This window comes from Brachyhypopomus gauderio, unplaced genomic scaffold (assembly GCF_052324685.1).
Source record: "Brachyhypopomus gauderio isolate BG-103 unplaced genomic scaffold, BGAUD_0.2 sc70, whole genome shotgun sequence".
Lineage (NCBI taxonomy): Eukaryota > Metazoa > Chordata > Actinopteri > Gymnotiformes > Hypopomidae > Brachyhypopomus > Brachyhypopomus gauderio.
Genome location: NW_027506891.1, coordinates 1,774,579 through 1,793,618, shown reverse-complemented (window position 1 = coordinate 1,793,618; position 19,040 = coordinate 1,774,579). Strand labels below are relative to the sequence as shown.

The 19,040-nt window shown below is 40.7% G+C and overlaps 1 protein-coding gene across 1 annotated transcript in view; it reads left to right on the top strand.

The window, feature by feature from the left end:
* The window catches only part of nav3 (neuron navigator 3), a 373,704-nt gene that overhangs the window by 14,553 nt on the left and 340,111 nt on the right, over positions 1–19,040 (top strand). The gene's annotated exons all lie outside the window — the stretch shown is intronic.

The window sequence follows — 19,040 nt, the reverse complement described above, 5'->3', positions numbered from 1 at the left end:
AGTGAGGGGAGTATACAGTATGTAGGAGTGAGGGGAGTGTGGATAATTAGTGAGGGGGGATTGTGGATAAGGCGTGAGGGGAGTGTGGGTAAGGAGTGAGGGGAGTGTAGGTAATGTGTGAGGGGAGTGTATCTAAGGAGTGAGGGGAGTGAAGTAAGGGAGTTATGGCAGAGGATGATGCAAGTTTTTCATTGCCACTGTTGCCTTTGACCTGCTCACTAGGAGCTTGGACTCGGACATCTGACATTGTTGTGACTACAGTTGTTGTATAAATATATTTGACATGGACTTTGAGGTCTCCATCCTTGGTGTTTGGAGGATGCTGTATTCTGTATAAGCACTGCAGAGCTCTTTCACACCTTCTAGTACATTCTAATTCACTCCTTGTTAGTACTGGGTTGGACCCCCTTTTGCCTTCAGAACTGTCTTAATCCTTCGTGGCAGATTCAACAAGGTACTGGACACATTCCTCAGAGAGTCTGGTCCATATTGACATGATAGCATCACACAGTTGCTGCAGATTTGTCAGCTGCACATCCATGATGTGAATCTCCCGTTCCACCACATCCCAAAGGTGCTCTATTGGATTGAGATCTGGTGACTGTGGAGGCCATTCGAGTACAGTGAACTCATTGTCATGTTCAAGAAACCAGTCTGAGATGATTCGCACTTTATGACAGGGTGCGATATCCTGCTGGAAGTAGCCATCTGAAGATGGGTACACTGTGGTCATAAAGGGATGGACATGGTCAGCAACAATACTCAGGTAGGCTGTGGCGTTAACACAATGCTCAATTGGTACTAATGGCCCAAAGTGTGCCAGGAAAATATCCCCCACACCATTGCACCACCACCAGCCTGAACCGTTGATACAAGGCAGGATCCATGCTTTCATGTTGTTGATGCCAAATTCGACATTTGCGTTAGTGAGCAGTTAGACAGGTGTACCTAATAAAGTGGCCAGTGAATGTATATGATTAAATCAGATGGAATATCCTAAAGCTGGTGTCTGCATTTACAGACTGTTCTCACAAATCTCTTAATTGTGGGGTTTAACATAGAATTCACAAAGCACTGAGATTGCTCTGTTTACACTCCTTTCAGAGCCTGTAGAGCTCTTGGCAGCACTGCAGAACTGTACTGCCTACAAAGTGGTTTGCTGAGGTGAACTGTAGACTGTAGATATAATGAATAGAGATGTCTGGCTCACCATAGAAGCAGGGCTTCACATGTACAAGAGGTTACTCTCTCCCGAAAAGGTAATTAAACTTATAATATAGCTATAGCCTCTGAATTAAATGCGCCATATTTGTCAATTGTGATTTTTCACCGCAATCGAAATGTGTCTTCCACATTTACCCATCTGTGCAGTTAGAACACACACACACACACACACACACACACACACACACACACACACACACACACACACATAGTGATTACTAGGGGGCTGTGGATCACACGTGCCCAGAGCGGTGGGCAGCCCTAACCCGGCGCCCGGGGAGCAGTTGGGGTTAGGTGCCTTGCTCAAGGGCACCTCAGTCATGGCCTCAGGCCTGGGAATCGAACCCACGACCCTCCGGTCACAAGACCAGTTCCGTACCACCAGACCATGACTGCCCTGTACACTTAAAGTCTTATCATTATTCGATTTGGCATGTTTGTGATCAAATTATGGCACAAGATGAAAGATTTATCAACTTAACTGTCCTCATTTGTCTTTTCTTATGAGTATGTTAGTTTTATTCTTGAGCAGGAAGAGGAAGCACGGCACGGCCAGCAAGATCATTGGCCTGAATGGTGTAGAGAAGAGAAAAATTACTTGGCAGGTACTGTGGTCTATGAATGCGAATCTTACCAGGTTATGATGACCTCCTAACTCTGCCGAACCTTGGGTAGAGGGCAGGGAAAGACCAAAAGTGTAAATTATGTGTTGGTGTATGCACGCTGAAGCACATGTTACCAGTGTGTAAGGTTAGTTTATCTTAGGTTTAAACATTAAGACCCAACCAAGTTGCTTATTGTATTAGCATGTTTATTTGATAGTAAGTGCCTAGGGTGTAATGCTAGTGGTATGATAAATAAAACGATTACATTTGTAAGAGAGGGGACATTTTAGACAGTGAGCGCAGGCTATAAATTTGGTATATGGTTTGAAGCATGAGATTGGAAATTGCTCGTGGACATACATAAAAAAAAACCCCAAAAATTAATAAATAAAAAAATTATGTCTCACAGTGTATTGTCTTAACTATGCAGAGGCTGAAGAAGGTGTTAAAAGATTATTTGATAGTTATGCAGTGGAGTTATGCAGTGGACAGAGGATGCAGTGAGTGAAGCTTTTGAAAGGAAAAGGCTGCAGTGCACAAATTTGGTAGCTGATGTGTGAGAACACATTTGGCAGGCACATATAGAGATTTGTAGCAAAATATGCCACATCATTGCTTGTGCAGGTGGACTTCAGAAGCCATACATTAAGCTGAAAGAGCAAGCCAGTGGTTACAGATAAGCAGAGCACATAGTAGTTGGTGTAATACACCCTAAAGCAGATCCATTGACACTGAGCATGCATTAGTGGTGCCAGTGGCTTCAGCCATGAAGGATCTGTTGTGTCGTGGAATTCTTCTTGGTAAAATCCATGTGGAACTGGTGGCACTGAGTATGACTTAACTGTATAAGTGGGGCTGGGTACACTAGAAAGGGAATCCATTAAATTTATAGTATAGCAATAGCCTCTGTTTATTTAAGTCTTATTGTTATTATATATATGCTAATTTTGTGAGCAATGTATGGCAAAAGAGGACAAGAGGAATGATTCATCAACATAATTGTCCTCATTTGTCTATTCTGGTAGCATATGTGTTATACATAAGCACATGTTAACATACACGAATAAACATAGACACATACTCACAGACACATACTGTACACATATAGAAACATCCTGATTGCTCAGGAACCAATATTGTGATAAGAGAAATAGGTGGAATATTGTTTAATCAGTCTCATTACTAAAGGGTTAAGTTCTGAATCCATGCAGTGACCTAATACCATCGACCAAAATATGTATTTACCACCTTGATCCAATTAATGAATAAATGTCCAAATTTATTGAATGGTTAATATCACAATTGATACATTATAAAGAATAACATGAGGAATGATTTGGCTCAGGAAAGGAATTAAACCTACATGTAAATCTACTAATCTAAAGCAAAGGCGAATAGAAACAATAATAAGGAATAAGAAACAACTACGGACTATCATTTGATAATTATGTATGGGTTATAGCTAACACAAGACATCTCTAACTACCATAGGGAGGGAATCAAAGTCTCATAAAGAAGTTAGAAAGAGAGCAATAATCCCGACAGAGGCTAAAGAAAAGCCCTGATCATATTAAAACTAAAACTATTACAACTGGCAACCTCAAAGCAGCGTATGAATAATGAGCGTCTTTGTGCAAGGAGAACACATCTTTGGGTGTAACTGGAGATTTTGAAGGTGGATTTAAATCGACGCGCCATTTGGAGCACAGATTTCTGGCCTGGACAATGGTGCTCACACAACCTGCGTCAGTCCTCGCAGTGGCCAAGATCTCGCGGAGCCGGCCTGTTTCAGGCTGCCCAACAGGGGCGCAGATGGCACTGGGGACGGGGGGGACATGTCCCCTCCAGATTTATATTGACCCCATCCGAAATCTAGCATCTACAAGCATAAATGTATATATCGTACAGTTTGGTCCCCCTCACTTCAGAATTTCCATCTGCGCCGATGCTGCCCAATGTTCTTATATGGCATCACAGTAGCAGCTGGGAGGTGCGCAGTCAAAATCTCATTTGCATTGGTTACTTTGCTGAGAATTATTTAAAGCTAAACTAAAATTAATGCCTGTCGGCCAAACAGAATTAACTTTAATTTAACTAAGAAAAACAAAATGAAATTGACTTAAAAGACTACATGAATGAGAGCAAGTTTCGACGACGACAACAAAAACTAGGTTAAAGACATTTCTCAAGAAATAAAAAAAGATCTTCTTGGAGGTTGGAATCAGGTTTGAACTTGGTTGCAGTCTTTTGGCATAACTCCAACTTTCTTCTTGAGAAACGCTTTTTGAACTAACTTTTTGGGGCGTGACCGTAGTACAACCATTGGTCACCACAAGGAAGTTATCTGGAAAGGAAGTTCTTCAAGGAGGAGAGAGAGAGAAAGAGAGAGTGAGAGAGAGCATCATATCAACTGCCCTTCCCCCCAGGTCCAGTTAAAGGATGATGAAAAGCAGAATAGGTAGAGAACTGCAGCACAATTGAAGACAAAGAGAATCCTCTACTTGTATTACACATGGATATGCTTACTTTTGAACTAATAGCACAAAAACTAATACATATATATGCATATGCCTAATATAACACATTACATGTTGATACTTGGTTATACATAAATCTAAAATAATACCACAACAAAATACAAGGGTGACTCTATGTCTAAAATAGCGCAGCACAGGAATATGGGGATATGCATGTCTCTATCACAGGTGTCAATTCCAGGTTCAGAAAGTAAAAGTCCTCACCAGGATTTTGCTCAGGCTTCCTGGATTGTGTTGATTCCACTAATTTTACCTGGATTGCACTAGTTAGAAAATCTAGCAAGCTTGTTCAAAATCCTGGTGAGGACTTTTACTTTCTGAACCTGGAATTTACACCTCTGGTCTCTATGATTCTAACACACAAAAATGTAATAGACATGCATGTCTAAAATAGCAGAACACACTGGAATACATATGCATTCATAATATAATTCAAGAATACAGGGACATGTGTATCTAAACCAGTGGTTCCCAAACTTTTTCTGCCGTGCCCCCCTTTAGTAGATGAGAATATTTTTGCCCCCCATTGACTAGGGATGCACCGATTCACGTTTTTCACTTCCGATACCCATTCATATATCTGAGGCTTAGTATCGGCCGATACTGATCCGATACCGATCTGATAGAGTAAAACAGTGCTGAATCGACTTAAAACATTTTTTTTAACACAGACATACTGAATTGCAAGTTTATTGAAAACTCTGCACCAGTATAGCACACTTAAACACACATAAAAACATGTAAAAACAACACACTTGCATTTGTTCTGAACACTTGCATTTGTTCAGTCAGGGCAATTATGAATATAACATTGAATGTAAAATACCAAAGAACCTGAAACAGACAAAAACAATAAGTTCACAACTTTGGTCAAACATGAAAAACATAAATTGCAAGAAACCTTTGAAATGGTTCAAGAATTCTAAATATCATTTAAAATAAATAAGGAGATGAAATAAGAGAAACAGCAATACCTATGCGGCTAGTTTGCTAGCGTTGACATCACGCAGAGCACAAAGCATGTAACGGCCAGAAATATGTGTACTGTCTCTTTAAGGGAGCGAGTTGAGTGAGCGTGTGGAATATTGTTGTTATTTAGCTTTCTGCCGTAGACCGACCCAGACCACTGCTCTTTATTTTATCTTTATTTTATTTCTGTAAGTAACGCATTCAATGAGCTTTGGACAACTCACCAGTTCATGCATGAACAGTCAAGTAGTGCTGGAGCCCAGGTTTATTTTGGTCAACCAGCAAATAAACGGACTAAGTGTAATAGCACCAGCGCGAGTACGAGTCAGTGATTCACCTCTCCTCTGTGTGCTTCGTGTTTCACTCGCCTGTTAACTGTCCAAGTTCACTTCTATCCAGGACAGAGTGGATATTTAAGGTTGAACTAACTCCGAAAAGCGTTACAAGCATAGAATTAGACTGAATAGATCTGTTTTTATGGATCGGTCACATTGTCACCGATAGGCTACCCGATCTACTATTTTTTCAGATATTAATATCGGAATCGGTGCATCCCTAATATTGACACATGTGCAAATGTTTTACTTCCATGCTCCGCGCCCCCCCTGCAATAGCTCCCCCACTTTGGGAACCACTGATCTAAACTATTGGAACAAACAGGAACACATGGCTAGCCACATAAATATGATACTACAATTCAAGAATACAGAGGCATGTAGATCTAAACTAAACACGCTTGAAGTACTGCAATTTGTCATGTTTTGAACCTTAAGATTTCTAGGTTAATATGTCTTGTCCAATTTGTTTTGTCTCGTATTTGTCATTATTGCTGAATTGTTGCTAGCCTCTGGTTAGTTTGGAATAGTCAGTTTGGATGTGATTAAGTTTGAAGCTGCACCATTTTGAGACCACATGTACATGACCACCATTAGCAGTTGGACAACTAATCAGCTGCCCAGTTAACTGGACCTATTCATGCCATTCCCACATAATCAACATTGACTTATGCTTGCGCTCATGAATCTTATAATCAAAAATGTTACATAGCATTATGCAGACCTGTTAGTCTCCTGTTGAGTGATGTTTGAGGTCCATTTCGTAATTCGAGCAGGTGTCAGTGGTTCCTGTGAAATAGTACCTGCTGGATGTAATCTGTCCACAGAGAAAATGGTAAGCACAGTGTATTTAATTGGCCAGTCTTTATAACATATACAATGTTTCCTGCCTAAGTAATTAAGTAATAAAATGTACATTTTGGAGGAATTGTAATGTTAACAAATGTTTAACCAGCTAAACTACCTAGCTATCTTGGCTACAGGGCTAAAAAAAACTATTCTTCTTCAACTCTACTCTTCAATTGGCTATCACAAGAGATTTACGTAAGAATCATAAGATACTCAACAATAGTCTTGCTAAGAAGTCTGTCAAGGACCATAAAAAACATACCAAAATATGCTTCAGGACAGTTTTGGGAAGGTAGTGAAATAGTCCTGTACTGTTCATGCACCCTGCTGCTTTAAAAAAATCTCGTTTGGACATTTAAGTTGCTAGTTTTTAAAACATATTTATTATTTTATATAAAATAATACAATGCACAGAGTGCAAACAGAAACAGTGCAATCAGAAATTAATGAATATAGCTAAATTCTTGGATTCCCTTGTGGTTGATGTTTTGGTAGAAATCCAGGCACATTTCTTGTAGTGATGTTTTGGCTTCTTTCCGACTCCAAATTCTGACTTCCACTTCCAAAGTTTTAGTATTGATCCAAGGGCGTTGCAAGAAGGGGGGGACTGTCATGCCTATCAATATTCAAAGTTAAAGGACAAGTTGGAAACAAAAGGGATACAACAACAAGACACAGAAGCATGGCAAAGATAGAAAACATTAAATGACTGTGACGCTGAGTGCGCGTCAACAAACGAGGCGGCACAGAACAAATATGCACACTTTAAACGTTTTACTGTAGTGATGCGCAGACAGCGCACGTAGAACATTCATAAATACGTGTAGGACTCTAATAAAGACAAGCATGGGACACGAACGCACATTAAAAATAGACGAACTACACAATCCCCTAGTGATAATAATAAATAATCTTTATTTGTATAGCACCTTTCATAAATACATGCAACTCAAAGTGATTTACAGAATAAATATATTAAAAAGAAACATCATGAGACGAGCCACAGGTGAGACCGAGGAACACACTCACTTACAACCCACACCCACGGAAATACATATACGGACATAACCAGACGCAGACGACATGAACACACCCCAAAAGGAGGGGTCCGGAGCTGCTCCGTGACAATGACATCAAATTACATGGAAAAGTGTAATACTTTTCCTGCACGTACAGTACATCATTTAGGAGTAAAGAAGAATTGGTTTGTCAGGATATATTAGATATTAAGAATAAAAATGATGTGATATTAGTCTCATAAATTAATAACATGGTAAAATAGGGGAAATATGATCAATAATATACACTATATTGCCAAAAGTATTTGCTCACCTTCCTTGACTCACATATGATCTCATCCCATTCCTAATCCACAAGGTTCAATACAGCTCAAACTCTTCTGGGAACGCTGTCTACAAGGTTTAAGAGTGTGTTTATGGGGGATTGACCATTCTTCCAGAAGCATATTTGTGAGGTCACATACTGATGTTGGACGAGAAGGCCGGACTCTCAGTCTCTGCTCTAATTCATCCCAAAGGTGTTCTGTTGGGCTGAGGTCAGGACTCTGTCCAGGCCAGTCAAGTTCATTAACACCAGACTCTGCCACCCATTCTTTATGGACCTTCATTTTGGAAGAGGAAGGGGCCAGCTTCAAACTGTTCCCACAAAGTTGGGAGCAAGTCCAAAATGTCTTGGTATGCTGAAGAATTTAGAGTTCATTTCACTGGAACTCACTACCCCTCTACCAAACTTTACACTTGGCACAATGCAGTCAGACAAGAACCGTTCTCCTGGCAACTCGTCCATCAGATTGCCAAATAGAGAAGCGTGATTTGTCACTTCAGAGAACGCGCCTCCACTGCTCTAGAGTCCAGTGGCTGCGTGCTTTACTACATCTGATGCTTTGCATTGCACTTGATGTATTAGATGCAGCTGCTTGACCATGGAAACCCATTCCATGAAGCTCTCTGTGCACTGTTCTTGAGTGATTTGACTCTGCAGAAAGTTAGTGACTTTTTCGCACTATGCGCTTCAGCATCCACTAACTATGCTCCGTCAGTTTACGTGTTCTACCACTTTGTGGCTGAGTTGCTGTCATTCCCAAACCCTTATAATACAGCTGATGTCCTGCTTGGCTCCGCCCCCTCCTGTCCACCACACCTTCTTTGTATAGTCCTGCCTTTATTTGCCTTCTCAGCTGTTTCTTGTTGATGCTTCATTATTGTCTGGTATTTAGTTCTCATCGTGGGTTATTGTGTGTTTGTGATCTGGTGGGTTTGTCCCTGTTGCTCCAGTTGTTTAGCTCTAGTTTCATGTTTAAAAGCTTTGTGAGTATTTGCATTCGTATTGGTTAGTCTTGTCTCCATGTCCTTTGTATGTTTTAACTTTGGTTACTCCTAGAAGTGCATTCCATGTTCATTCTTAGTTTATCCTGGTGTTTGCTTTGTGCTCTGTTACGTTGTCCAACTCTGTCTGTTTTAGCGTTCGTATCTGTTAGTCTAGCTCAGGGGTCACCAACGTGGTGCCCGCGGGCACCATGTCGCCCGCGGGCTTGTTTTAAAAACAGCTCACTATATTGCCATGCACCAAATCGCTGCATCGTTTATGTTTTTGCTGCTATTAGCGATTGTCCGCGGTTGCTAGCGGTCTTCCCGCTTAGCAATTGACACGCGTACATGAACCCAATCCCCCCCCCCCCCCCCCGCTCCCCGCTCCCCGCTCAACAACTTTCGTCCGCAATAATTGGTATCCAAGAAGTAGCTCCCAACTTCAAAAAGGTTGGTGACCCCTGGTCTAGCTTCTGTGTATTTGGCTCTAGTTCCCGATGGTTTTCCCCCGTGTATAAGTACTTAGTGGTCTGGCGTTATTGGTCGTTGTGTTGTGGTTTTGTATCTCTCATTTACTTTAGTCTCTGCTGTGTTTTCTCTGTGCCTTGTATTATTTCAGCATTCTTATTTACATAAACGTATTTTCCTTTCATAGTCGCTGTGGTCCGCTGTATTAATTCGTTAGTGTTTCAGTTAAGTGTTGGTATGCCTCGTAAGTCGCGCACTTTCCGTGTGGGTGCGGTTCACTTGGAGGAGACTAGCTCCGCTAAGTAGGCCGTAAGGTGAACCCCGTTTTCGTTCTGATCCGCTCCGCGATCTCCGAACTACATGCCCGTTAGCTGATAAAACGATCAGGTTATATTGCACTTACCAAAAAAGTTTCGCGTCACAGAATCCTGTACTTCGTTTGAACCGAGACGTTTTCTGAAGAACTATTTTCCTCACGCTGAATGACGATTTTGACGTCAAAAGACACCGCGTGACCGCGCTAAACCAATCACGTAATCGATTTACGACAACAAACGGGAAAAAATGACAACCTGCCTAGTGCTGTCAAATATAATCTACAGAAAGAAATCTCCCAAAATATAATTTTATAGTGGGCATAAAATAATTATCAACAATATCGTTGATTAATATTATTTTATGCCCACTTTATATACAATAACGCACTATTTAGTATTTATTTGGCCCTCAGAAATACATGAATGAGCATTATCATAATCCTTATTCATGTATTTCTGAATTGGGCCAAATTAATACTAAATATTGCTTTATTTACAGCACGAATTACAATTATGCAAGTGACCTTTCATGTTGTCAGTTGATCAATTAATGGAAATAATTCCAATAATTATTGATAGCCATCCATGTGTTTGTAACAGGGGCTAAATGAATTCCAAGCAGTGCTTTATTTATAGAACAAACAACTATTGTGCAAGTGGATGATAAGGTTACCCTTTTATGTTGTCATTTTTATAAATAAATGGAAATAATTTTATTTATCAATTTATTCATTTATTCACTAACAACACATAAAAACTATCAAAACAATGAGGGTATACACATCAACTGGCATAAACTTATATACGTATATACATAACCATAATAAAAATGAATGACAATGACACAAATAGAATAGAGGTAAAATCTCTCTCTCTCACACACACAGTGTATGACATGTAGAACAGAATGAGGGACTGGATTTCTTGTCATCATGTCACTTGAAGGTTTCCATCTTCCAGTCTGTGTCCTTGATGTGAATGAGGATGCTCTACACACACACACACACACACACACACACACACACACACACACACACACACACACACACACACACACTCTGTCCTTGATGTGAATGAGGATGCTCTACACACACACACACACACACACACACACACACACACACACACACACACACACACACACACACACACACTCTGTCCTTGATGTGAATGAGGACGCTCTGGTCATCCTTCACTTCAGCAGCTTCCTGCAACTTGTCTTGTACAAAAGAAGAGAACAAAGGATGAATAAATAGGCAGGCAAAAAGGATTTCTTGTGCACACAGATGTACAGCACAGCCAGGACACACCTCTAGAGACAAGTGTGGTTCTGGGGCCGCCCAGCAACACACAGGGACAGTCCCAAGTGTACAAGTGTGAGAGAGGGGCAGTGGGGGGTGGGGGAATGGACCGGGGGATGGGCTTGCTGCTGTAAAGCAGTGTGTTGACCACACAGGGGATCAGGCTGAGGAGCCACAATTCTAAACAGGTATTCAGTGGCATATTAACATCAGGCATGCTATGACATTTATACAAACCAGGGCCTGAATTTCAGTGCGGGATTGCGGGAATTGCGCACTATTTCTTGGATTCCCGCAATTTTTGCCATAATAATGCGGGAAACTCCCGCACACAATTACAGCGAAAACGTTCAGCAAAACAATAGCTCTGTTTGTATTGTGAGACGGACAGATAGTCGGACAGACCGACTTCCGCACTGTACGCTGCACTCGGCGCTCTCACTCTTCCTAGCACCGCAGCGGCAGCGACGTTGATCAAACTAATCCTCAGGATTCACACACAGGTGACGGTAGTAAACTAAAGCAGCAGTCCAAAGATATGTTTCAGTCCAACTGGTCAAGAATATATCCTTGGCTCGAACTTAATAGCGGTGAAATGAGCTGCTCGATTTGTAAAATGTACGGTGCTGTGCCTTTTACCAGCCGATGCTACAAAACATCGACTTGAAGTCGCCACTCGGCTAGTGTCTCTCATACAGCAGCACTGAAAAGAAAGCGCGAGGCTGATCTGAAAGAGGTGGTCAATAACGGAGAAGTGCAAAAAAAAACAGATTACCAGGGTTGCCAACTTTATCACTTTGAGTGAGATTTGATTTTAGGAGGGGGGGAGGGAGGGGGGTGGCTCTGTGTGTGTAAAATATTGGCCGGGGGTGGGGTGTGCGTGTGTAAATTGTTGGGGGGGGGGGGTGTAAAATGGACACCTTAAGTATTATATCAGAGCGAACTAGTAACTCATTGAATCATAGATGTAGATCAGAGATAAAAAAAAACTAGATTTTTTCAGCGTGAGAAATCGGATGTATGACGTTTGTGCGTGTGAAGACGGTCAAATGCGTGTGTCTCACGCTCATTGCGTGAGAGTTGGCAACCCTGGATTACTGCAATGTATAAAATGCTGCCTGATGCCCAGTCAGCTGATTGTGATGTGATGACACATTTCAGCACACAAAACAGACGTAAAATTAAGTTATAACAAGCCTAACCAATGTATGCTAATTTCAGAGCTTGGCCCTCCAAGAGAGCAGTTGGAATGTTTTTTTTTTTTTTTTTTTTTTAGAAAAGAAAGACCAAGGAGAGGATATATATATAATATATCTTGTTGAAGCACAGCAAGACCTGTATTTAGGTTCACCAGAAGTATCCCCCCCCCCCCCCCCCCCCCCCCCCCAAAATGTATAAATCCCCCTTATGTGACACATTTAAGGGGGGAATTCCCACTCATTTTGAAAAATGAATTTCAGGCCCTGCAAACATACCCAGTATCCCATTAAAGTCAAAGTGTGCTTCATTCTATATCAAAGATCTCAAAACAAAGGGGGGGGGGGAGGGGGGGGGGGTATTATAGGCATAGGGATGTTATGTATTGGAAAGTAATTTCACACCCACACACATCACATTATGGCAATTCAGACATACATTGATATTAGAATTAGACAAATACAAGGATTGTGTAGCAGTGTAGGCTACATAGTCATTCAACTTCTCCCAACATGTGTGTGTGTGTGTGTGTGTGTGTTGGGGGATGGGATGCATTTGCATAGACTACCTACTGTGTGGTGGGGGGAGAGGGTGATACCCAGTCTTACCTGCAGTTAAAGTCTGTGTTTTTGTCAAAGCTTCTTTATGGCGTCTGCCACCCGCAACAACAAATTTGCAGCCTTTCTTGCAAATGATGCAGATGGCAGGAAGAACGGGGCCAGAGCTCGAGATGGACAGGCTTGATCTGGACCGAAGTTTCCTGGTCGGAGTAGTCCCAGTAGTTTGGGGGTCCTGTTGGTCATCTCCCCTCTCTGTTTCTCGCACGAGACGCCGTTTAGTTCTTCCGATCTCTCGTTGGTCAATACACCTCCGTTACATGTGGGATGTAAACCCGCATCATCGGGAATTTCTTCAAATCCAGTTCAAGAGTGTTTGAAACTTTCTGCTACGTCTCTGCACTCGCCCCGCAACTCTAGCCACTGCCGAAGACTATTTCGAAAAGTATTCCACCTTGTGCTGGTGAAATTCTGTATTTCCTCATGTTTAACAGACGACATATGCATGTAACAAATCTTATGTTTCGAAGATTTCTTTTTTTGAACACTTTCGGACGAGATTTCCTCTTCTTCGGTACCGCTGGATGAACGCGCTGCTACAACGACGTCTGCTTCTGTTTACTAGCTCAGCTGACATACCAGCGATCCGATTGGTCCATTCTGATGACGTCTCAACCGTGGCACCTCTCAAGAGCCAAAGTGTTATTACGCCTACCAGGCACTAGTCCTTCCATTAAACGCTGCGAACAAAATAAGTACTGTATTTTGAGCGGCGAAACTTTTTTTTAAACCTCAACATAACTCGTTCTTTTTTATGAGCTGAAGCGTGTTTGGTTCGGATAGCGCGGAGCGGAATTTCTTTTCTGAAGGACTTTTCGATGTTCATCTTACGGCCTAAAGGTAGCAGTTCACTCTTTATCGCGATTGTGTCCAACCCCGACTCCCACCGCGTTACAGCAGCTGACAGATCACTGGAATATTTAGGAGTGAGAGAATTTCACGACTGGATTTGTAGCACAGGTGGCATCCTATCACAGTTCCACACTGGAATTGAGTGAGCCCCTGAAAGTGACCCATTCTTTCACAAATGGGTCTGTACGTCTAGGTGCTTAATTTTATACACGTGTGACCATGGAAGTGATTGGAATACCTATTTTTTTTATTTTGATGGGTGAGAGAATAATTTTCATAATGTAGTATATCTCTCTTTTTGTGGGTATTTCATCCTCTGTTAAAGAATCAGAATACCAAAAGTGCTGTCTCTCAGCAGCACTTTTTCTTTTAATATCAATATTTCTAGCAATATTGATTAATATTCACTATTGACTAACTAAATTGAATAATACAGCTATATAAAATACATGTGCATTTTCATAGATACACTATGATGTCCACCCTGTTACCTCATTGATGGTGACAGGGTGTACATTCTGACAAAGTTAGCCATTATCCAGTGTGAGAGCAAAACCAGTTTAACAAAAAAGTGAAATTAAACAAAGAATTGTTTTTTTTTTTTTCTATAATATGATTATTATTATTATGGAATTATTAAAACTTTCTGCATGTCCTCATATTTCTCCATGACATGTATGACAGACATCTGTGTCAGACTCATGGGATAAAATGAGGAATAACAGACATTGACATGAGGAGATAGACCAGGGGTCGGCAACCTATGGCACGCGTGCCACCATTGGCATGCCGAGGCATAATCAGTGGCACGCGACACGCTGGTCCAGCATCAGCAAAAAAAATTAATAATAGAAAATCTCAGACAGAGAGAACGATCCTCCCATCGAAATCGCTCCTCAACACTCTGCTCGGCGGAGGCGTTTATACTTGGCGATCGATCGCGATATAATACTTAATTTTAGGAGTGACCTGCAATAGTCGCTGATTCGACTATAGTCGACTATACCTCCTAGTCGACTATGAACGTCATAGTCGAATGTACCATTCTAACTGCATGGCGAAGCCAAAGGATGCAGCTAAGCCAGTCCCACCAGGATTTCGCGGGCTTTTTTTGTGATTGTTGCGGGCTAAATGTTTGATGTTGCGGGTGTTTTTCAAAAAAATTGCGATGGAAGTTGCGGTGTGTTTTTGCTTTTTTGTGAGTACATTACAATAGGGAGTAAATGTTGTATGGTTTCCTCTATTTAGTAGTCAATTTTAATGATCTATTTACCTATTTATTCAGGGTTGCCAACTTTTCAAGATCGCTTGAAGTGAGATTTGAACCTGGAGGGGGTGGCGAACATTAATTGTTGAGGGGGGGGGGGGGGGGGGGGGGGGGGAGGGGGCGGAGTTAGCGAACGTAAGTTGTTACCGGGCGGCCTGTAAAATGGACACAAATTAAATATATCGAGATCGATCGCCAGTGGTTGTGCCAGAGCGAACTAGTAACTCACAGATATGGATCAGAGATAAATAAACTTTATCTCTGACTTTAAACTTTATCTCAGTTTAAAAAGTTTAAACTTATAAACTTTATCTCAGACCCTCGCCGCTTGCGTGCGCTGCAGTGACTTCGCGGGCTACCGTTGCATTGTGGGGAATGTAGTGTTTGTGCGTGCAAAACACCATCGGGCGGCTGTGGCCTACGGGCCGGTTCTAATAGTAATTAAATATCATCCAGGGGGCCATAGATAATCAATTCGCGGGTCGGATCTGGACAGTTTATCCCCGCTTTCATGTAGTGTACCGGGATACTGCTTTTCCCGATCTTTTTGCCGTTATTTTCGTCGCTCATGCTGCTTTCAGTCTGCTCTTCTTGAACGTATATACGGAAGTAAGGCGGGAGTTTGTCGATGTCACATCAAGACGACATCAGTGATTGGTCAAATTTGCGGGAAAGTTGCGGTGATTAGCTGAAGTTGCAACACCGCCCTGAATTCGCGGGATTTGCTTGAAGTTGCGTTGAAGTTGCAAATCGCAACATCGCGACTTTCTGGAGGGTCTGCTAAGCATTAGTTGTTACATGAAATGTCTTTGTTTTCGTTATATATAGCCTTTTGTGAAATAAAACCATCCTAATTTCTGTTAATAAATATTTTTAAATGATGTTTGCGCATTAACAATAGGCATCTTCCTTACTACACATTAATAAATCACACCCTGCAGTTGCATTATCCAAACGAGCGGAGCTGAACACGCAACACAATACGCAGCATCTGCCGAGATTATAACGGCTACTAAAAAACTTCAAAAGTATTTTGAAAAAGATAAAGATGAATCAAACAAAGTAAAGTGCAAGTTATGTTATCAACGTCTTTCATTTTGCACGACAACAACCAACATTGCATACCATTTAAAACGCGTAAGGCGGAAAAAAAACTTTTTGTTGTTTCGGTCGTGTCGTCTCGTCGCGGTGCGTCTCGGCAAGTAGACCTACAAACATTTTTTGATGCTGTTTGCTTTTAAACCCCGTTACTTGAACCTTTCCTTATACTTTTTTGCTGTTGTGTAGCAATTTTTTTTATATTTTCAGGCAGGCATATTTTATTTAAAATATTTTTTGACATTTTGCACAGTGCCTGTCTGACATTTCGATATGTGCAATGCGCACTGACGGTTAATTTTCTCTAACGTTTCATTAAAAAATAAACAAGTAAATAAATAAAAGCTGAATAAAGCCAACCTAGTGTGTTTATTCATTTATATGAGTGTTTTAGGTTTTTACTTTGAAGAGGAAAAAAGTCCTGAATGAGAACGGGATCCCGTTTAAGGTGCTCTAAATAAAAAATAAAACTCGATTCGACTATTAGTCGACTAAAGGGAAAAGCTGACGAATCAGATTCGACTATGAAAATACTTAGTTGAATACACCCCGGCTTTCAGCCGGTGTTGTGCCCAATTCCAACTCCCCATAAAGACACTACAGATTATATTGTCGATTTACGTTTCTATGCATTAAAGACTTTAATTATAGACTTTAATCATCCATCACAGCAAATGGCACGGCATTATTTATGCCCAAAGCCATTATTTTAAATAAAATACACACCGGCTATACCGTTCACCTCTGACCATGACTTTGCAGTCATGTGGTCAGTATTACAGTGGTATTATGTCTAAATAATCTAGTTAGGACAAAGCTAGAGTGCTCAATGAACTAAGTTATAATCACTGAAACTCCCGAATATCATATGTAGTGTCTTTATACGTGTGCAAACGAGGGAAGTCGCATTCCAAACAAACACATGTTTGGTTTGAAAAAAAATGCTCCATTGTGCTTGCTGCTTGCATGTGCTAAATGAAAATGAGCACTTTCTTGTTTGATTTACAAGTTTGACCTACCTCTTGATTAACTTTCTGCTCCGCCCCCTGACGGGTGAAGAAAAATCTATTATAGTTTAGGGAGGACTTAAGCAATATTTTACACAATATTAAAATAATAAAATATTATAATGATTATACCTTATATTTCCATCACAAAAACAGAAAGCACAACTCCAGGGACATGGGAAAACTAATATGATAAATAAAAACAGTGTAAAAACTAAATAAACTTTCGTAACATACGAAGGGTTGAAGATGCAGAAATGAGAAAACGCGCTCTGAGCTGTGATTTCTGTTGCAGTGTATCTGCACCTGACACGGCGTCTTCTTTCCAGGAGCAGGTGGAGGACATTGCTTTGTCTCGCATATTGTAGAACACTGCAACTGGCCACCTGCGTGTTCGTGCGTGGACCGTATACCCATGTACCTTCTGGTCCATGATATCCATACCGGACTGCAAAGAAGAAATTTTGAAAGTGTACATAACTTACAAAAAGATACATTATATATGACATAAAATTTGAACATTTTTACATTATTTATCAACATATACAAATACCTTTATGATGATGTAGTCTGTGATCATGTTTGGTTTCCTTTTGTGGCTTTCAGAGATCGTTACACATTTGTGCATCGTGTTGAGAATGCAGAACACCTTGGTTTTTTTGGAGCATACGCCATCAGTATAGATTAGATTTGATCATTTCTAAATGCACAGAGGTTAATAATACTGAAATTACTGCTGTTGCAATCTCTGATCATTTTGTATTTTTCAATATGTCATTATCCACTAGAACACACTCTACTAGAAGTGTTATGTCAGCCTTCACAGACATGATACATGATACAGTCCCTCCCTCCTCTCTCAGAAAATGGGAATGAGTTAGTTGAAACATTCACACACAGAGTTAGGAACTGTATTGATGCTGTGGCACCAAAGGTAACTAAAATTATCTGGTAGAATTGAGTTGCTCCGGAAAAACACTCCATCTATTGTAAAATTTAGGCCGATTGTAGGCAGGCTGAGAGACGTTGGCGAAGGTCAAGTACATTTTGATATTTATTTAAAAAATATTGCAGAATTACAACTTCTCCACCTTAATCGATTAATCTACTAATAACTCAGCTGCCTTGTTTCAGTAAAAAAATGTGATAAGTTTGCAAAAGTTTTAGGGACAAGATTACTAGTATAAGGCATAACATATCAACAAGCACTAATAGACTATTAACCCTTATATCAGTTACTCAGCCTAACTAATATGTCTTATTTCCAAGAAGTTGACATGGTAACACTATTTGATGTAATTTCATCACTAAAATCCTCTACATGTGAACTGGACCCTTTACCAACATGCTTTTTCTAACAGGTTCTGAACTTATTTAATGACGTAATGAGTCTCTGCAACTGGGAGAATTCTCTAATATTCTTAAAACTGCAGCGATATCGATATGCATATAATTGACCCCTTTTTTGTAATTAACACTAGGGATGCACCGATTCACGTTTTTCACTTCCGATACCGATTCAGATATCTGAGGCTTAGTATCGGCCGATACCGATCCGATACCAATCTGATAGAGCAAAACAGTGCTGAGTCGACTTAAAACATTTTTTTTTTCAACACAGACATACTGAATTACAAGTTTATTGAAAACTCTGCACCAGTATAGCACACTTAAACACACATAAAAAATGTGTAAAAACAACACAACTTGCACTTGTTCAGTCAGTGCAATTATGAATATAACATCGAATGTAAAATAAATAATACCAAAGAACCTGAAACTGACAAAAACAATAGGTTCTCAACTTTGGTCAAACATGAAAAAAATAAACTGCAAGAAATCTTTGAAATGGTTCAGGAATAATTTTTCCATTTTGAAAAAACAATCTATGTGGCTAGTTTGCTAGCGCAGACATCACACAGAGCAGAAAGCATGTAACGGCCAGAAATATGTGTACTGTCTCTTTAAGGGAGCAAGACGAGTGCGCAGGCGCAAGCTGTAGCGCATATAGAATACTGTAGCGTCGGGCCATTGGAGGTACCGAAGAGTTACTGTAATACCCATGAGCCC